This window comes from Arachis duranensis, unplaced genomic scaffold (assembly GCF_000817695.3).
Source record: "Arachis duranensis cultivar V14167 unplaced genomic scaffold, aradu.V14167.gnm2.J7QH unplaced_Scaffold_110023, whole genome shotgun sequence".
Taxonomy (NCBI): Eukaryota; Viridiplantae; Streptophyta; class Magnoliopsida; order Fabales; family Fabaceae; genus Arachis; species Arachis duranensis.
The window spans coordinates 1-5,503 of record NW_026263786.1 but is presented as its reverse complement, the minus strand read 5'-3'; the positions used below and the strand labels follow the sequence as shown (position 1 = coordinate 5,503).

The window sequence follows — 5,503 nt, the reverse complement described above, 5'->3', positions numbered from 1 at the left end:
CCTTATCGTGCGGCAGAGAGGAAACCAGTATTTTGTTATATCATTAGGGTAATGATCCATCAACCCGCTAGTTCTTTTTATGAAGCACAAACGGGAGAATTTATCCTGGAAGCAGAAGAACTACTAAAGCTGCGCGAAACTATCACAAGAGTTTATGTACAAAGAACGGGCAAACCTGTATGGCTTGTATCCGAAGACATGGAAAGGGATGCTTTTATGTCAGCAGCAGAAGCTCAAGCCCACGGAATTGTTGATCTTGTCGCGGTTGCGAATTAGCAGCAATGATTCCGCGCAAATGCACGATTTTCTATTTTTTTTTTTTTTTCATCTAATCTTCTTATTATCTTATCGGATTTCTTATAACTTATAATATTTATATAAAAAATTTCTATTAATTAATTTATAACTGATTTTTAAACATCGGGTTAAGATTGATCTAAACCAACTCAGTATGTATACGACTCACCATGCCAACTATGAAACAACTTATTAGAAACACAAGACAGCCAATCCGAAATGTCACAAAATCCCCCGCTCTTCGGGGATGTCCTCAGCGCTGAGGAACCTGTATTAGGGTGTATGTGCGACTCGTTCAGATCATAGACTAAGACAAAAAAAAAGGAAAAAAGATTTTCCAGTATCGATGTATCGGTTAAGATAGTGAATGGAGCTCTTCCCTTCACTATCTTAACTGAAAAAAATCTATAAAATTTAGAAATGGATAATAAAAAAAATGATATCTATATATATTCTTCTATTGTGTATCAAATTTATGGTTTTTTGGTTGGTAGAAATCCAATCACCTCAATTTACAATTTAAGATGAGACAAATTTCCCCATTGGTAGCAAATGCTTACCTATTAAGCGGGGGAAATCCTTTATTTTCAATAAATAGCGGAAAAATTATGCTCTTATTTTGCTTTTTGAAAGAACGGACTACGAGGGTCAGCTACCCAGCTAATATGCATACTTAAATACCGTTACTTTATAGCTAGATTTCGTTGTGAAAGACCTATTTTACTGGATATTTCATGGGTAGAGCCAAAGAGTGTGAACTTTACAAGTTAATAATATGAATGAAATCCGGGAAGGGGCTCCGGTGTATAGAGAGGATCTCGCCGTTTAAAAAGTAATCATAGAAACGATGGAACCCACCATTTCTTTATCTATTTCTATTTTATTTACTATGTTTTTTCTCAATTCAATACACTTTCATATGGATAGGTTAAACGCTTTAAAATAAAAAGCAAAAAATGGTGGTCAGGAAGGTTATAGTAGCAAAAGCCATTGAAATTCTTACTTTATACATTGGAAGAATCCATTTTTGTTATTAATAGACTGGGCAGGAAAAAAGAATAACTGAAAGAAAAAAATCGAATTGTTATTCATCAAAGTATCATTTACTCAATGACCAGAATTAAACGAGGATATATAGCTCGGAAACGTAGGACAAAAATTCGTTTATTTACATCAAGCTTTCGGGGGGCTCATTCAAGACTTACTCGAACTATTAGTCAACAGAAAATCAAAGCGTTGGTTTCGGCTAATAGGGATAGAGATAGGAAAAAAAGGGGGTTTCGTGGTTTGTGGATCCATCGAATAAATGCAATAATTGGTAAGAATAAAAAAAAACAATACAATAGGTATAGTAATTTATTGTATAATATGTACAAGGGGCAATTGCTTCTTAATCGTAAAATAGTAGCACAAATGGGTATCTTAAAGGGGAATTGCCTTCTTATGATTGCCAACGAAATCATAACATAAAATAAGAATTCCCCGGAGAATGAACTCCGGGAAGGTAGTAGAGTAGGGATTTGTATGATAAAATAGAATTCATATGATAAAGTCATCAAAATGAACAAGCACGGCTCAATAAAAAAAAAGATTGATTCTTCGTTATAGATTATCTTTTTTCTTACAAGACAACAATCAAAATTTGATTGTCATAGTTTTCGTTTTCGAACAAAACATCAATCCACATTTGATTTGTGTTTCAATTCCAATTTGAATTTACTTGAACAATATCTCTAATTTTTTTTTAACCGGTAGTAGTAGTTCTAGCGGTTGACTCAATTTTTTCAAATTTTTTTTCATTATTAAGAATCTTTTTTTCATTATTAAGAAAGGGTAACGAAGATAAAATACGAGCTTGTTTTATAGCAATCGTAATTAATCGTTGTTGTTTTAAGGTCAATCTATTCACCCGTCTAGATAATATTTTTCCTTGTTCACTAATAAATCGACTAATTAAACTCATGTTTTTATAATCAATTCGATCCCCCGATTGGATCGGGGGCAAACGCCTACGAAAAGATCGTTTGGGTTTAAGAAAGAGTCGCTTAGATTTATCCATGATTTGTTTATTCCTATCCCGAGAATTCTATTTCTTAACAAAAGGGTTTTTTTATGTATACTTATACAATGAAATTTATTTTATCTATTATGTTATATATAATCTAAATTAGATTATATATAAATTAGAAAATGCATCTATATAAATATTAGAATATGTATCATTCTTCATATTCTTTGTTTGGCAAGGTGACACACAAACAATCCTTTTTTCTATTTCTTTATCTCTGCTTTCTATTTCTTTATCTCTGCATGAATCGTATGTTTGCAACAACAAGAACAGAATTTTCTTAATTCTAATCGACTGGGCGTATTGTGTCGATTCTTTTGAGTAATATATCTGGAAATACCCGTCGATTCCTTATTAACACTCTTTTGAGCACAACAGGTACATTCCAAAATAACCCTTACTCGGATATCTTTACCCTTGGCCATGAACCTCCTTTTCTTTTGATTTTGGATTCACTTATCTATTTTTGTATTCGACGAAGAAAGGAATGACAAAGAAATGAAAATTTATAATTCTAAATCCAATTTCGTTTCAATTAATATATTACCGGAAAATTGAGGTAATACAAACAAAACAAGGATTTCAAACAATTTTTCGAATCGCAGTACAGTATTTTGGTTTTCATTTAAGTATCTTAAATGATATTGTTGCCCCCAACCTAACTATTCTATTTCCATTTCCGGTCTTACTCTCTTAATATTAAGAATGGAATTGAATTATTCATTCAATTCCATTGAAGCCTGTACCAGATTTCGAGTTTCGCGAAGGACAAATCCACCTTTTCTTTTATTCTTTCTCTTTTCTAACTTATTCTATTCGATTCGAATTCTAAAAAAAAATAGGAGGAATTTTCGATATTTTTTTCGATTTCGAATCCTCTTCACCGCTTCCTGCGACAGTAACTATAATTAAAAAAGGGGAATATCAATGCATCCGGAAAAAAACGATTGATTTCGATCAATAGACCCGCTAAAGCTCCGAACCATAGAGTACTTACCACTGGTGCCACGGAGAGATATGTTTTAAGATCTCGCATTTTTAATCCTCCCTTTTTCTTTATTTCAATTTCTAATACATAATTTTATATAGGACTATCAAAAAATAGTTATTTTGTTAATAACCACTTGGATTTTCTGCCGAATTCTTAATTCAAATTTGAAATGTACAACGATTCATTCGATAGCTTTTTTGTTTTCTAATAACTAATAAAAAGGGGTCTATTTCTGCCCGAACATTCCATAAAAATGAAATAGATTTCCATGTTAGGGAAATTTCCTATTTATTATTATTTAAATTATTTATTAACTTAAGAAGTCTTTCTTTGATTATTATATTAAAATTTTTCTGATTAGAATATAAGAATTTTTATATTCTTAATTATATTATATATTATTATATATTATATAATATATATACAACGGAGAAAATGTGGAAAACAAGACAAAGATTCTTTACAATGACACAGGAAACCAATTGAAAGGGATGTAGCGCAGCTTGGTAGCGCGTTTGTTTTGGGTACAAAATGTCACGGGTTCAAATCCTGTCATCCCTATCTCGAACTAATACTTATCGTAGGAGAAGTAACAAGGGATCAATTGAGACTGATTCAAATTGGAGATACATATATATCAATATTTATATATAGCATATGGTATATGCAAGCAAGATGTATTGGGGTCACTTAAAATTTAATAATATTTTAATAATATAATATTATTATGTTATTAAAAAAAAATAAATAATAAGCGCTCTTAGTTCAGTTCGGTAGAACGTGGGTCTCCAAAACCCGATGTCGTAGGTTCAAATCCTACAGAGCGTGATTCCATTCTTGTTATATTGGAGAATGACAATGAAATAATTAAACAGTAGTTTAAAGGCTGAATTTGACCTCCTGGGGATTGTGGTTAAAACAAAGAAAAGAAATAGGAGGTCAATAAACATCACTAAACAAACGAGATGTTAATTAATCAAAGGTCCAATTGATCACCACGTCGGTATTGTAAATATGCAGTTAGGAATAATCCAGCCAAAGTAATAGGGATTAGTCCTAACACAATTCCAAATAGAAAAACTTCAATCATTCTTTTTTGTTTGAAAGGGAAGGAAAAGGGGAGGTAATATATATCCTTTATACTTAAACTAAATATTAATTAATCTGTATTGACCACGAATCTCAATGATCAAGAATTGGAAATTAACATGATAAAGAACTCAAGAATATCTAGTAGTATTAGAAAATCTCTAATTCAATTCCAATTTGAAAATCAAATAAGTCGTATCTTACTCAGACTGATAAAAAGAGCTGAGGTTATACTAAAAGCCGCTAGTAGAAAACCGAAATAACTAGTTATAGTGGGCATAAAGAAGCTAAATGAAATAAGTTCTTTTTATACGTATGTTTACAAAGCACTTCCCTAAGTTTCCAAGGAAATACAATCGAATAGGAGAAGAAGAAAAAAATACCATTTGAGAAATACAATTGAGATTTGTGGATTTCTCAATCATTATAGACGAACAAAAATAGAGTGACATCGGTAAGAAATCAATTCATCACCTATGACAACTATCCATCCTGTGGTTCAAAATCAACAGATTTTTTGAGCAACTCGTAAGTTGAGTAAAATAATCCAAAAAGAATTTCAAATTATTTTTTTATTTCTAGTTTCTAGAATATTTCTATTTCTTCTTTCTATTCTAAAATAGAATATTTATTCAGTTCTATTTCGAAATATTTAATAATTTGAAATAAAGAATTAAAAAAAGATATTAATAAAATAATTTTTTTTATAATAATAAAAAAGAACTTTGTTGTTTAACTTAATTCTTGAATTTCTATGGAAAAAAATCGGAAAAAAATGGGGGTTTCTCAATTTTATTCAAAAAAAGGGGCGAATACAGACTTTTTTGAAAAATTTTCCAAGTATTAGTTTTCCGCCTTTGAGCACGTATGGATCCTTTTATTATGTCTCGTCGAAAATCTGGTTGTTGTGCATAACGTATTAAAGCCAATTCCCCTTTTTCATCAGTGTTATTTGTTTTTCTAGTATCCCCATAAAGATTAGAATCTTTTGATTTTTTAGTATGAGTAAAAATAACTACACGTTTGGCTTTTCGGGAACGAATTCCATACTTCTGTTC

At 30.9% G+C, this 5,503-nt stretch overlaps 1 non-coding gene across 1 annotated transcript; it reads left to right on the top strand.

Annotated features, from left to right (window-relative positions):
* The first annotated feature begins 4,110 nt into the window (after window positions 1-4,110).
* On the top strand, window positions 4,111-4,184 carry TRNAW-CCA (transfer RNA tryptophan (anticodon CCA)). The gene has a single exon. It is a non-coding gene; the product is annotated as a tRNA-Trp (tRNA).
* Window positions 4,185-5,503: the final 1,319 nt, after the last annotated feature.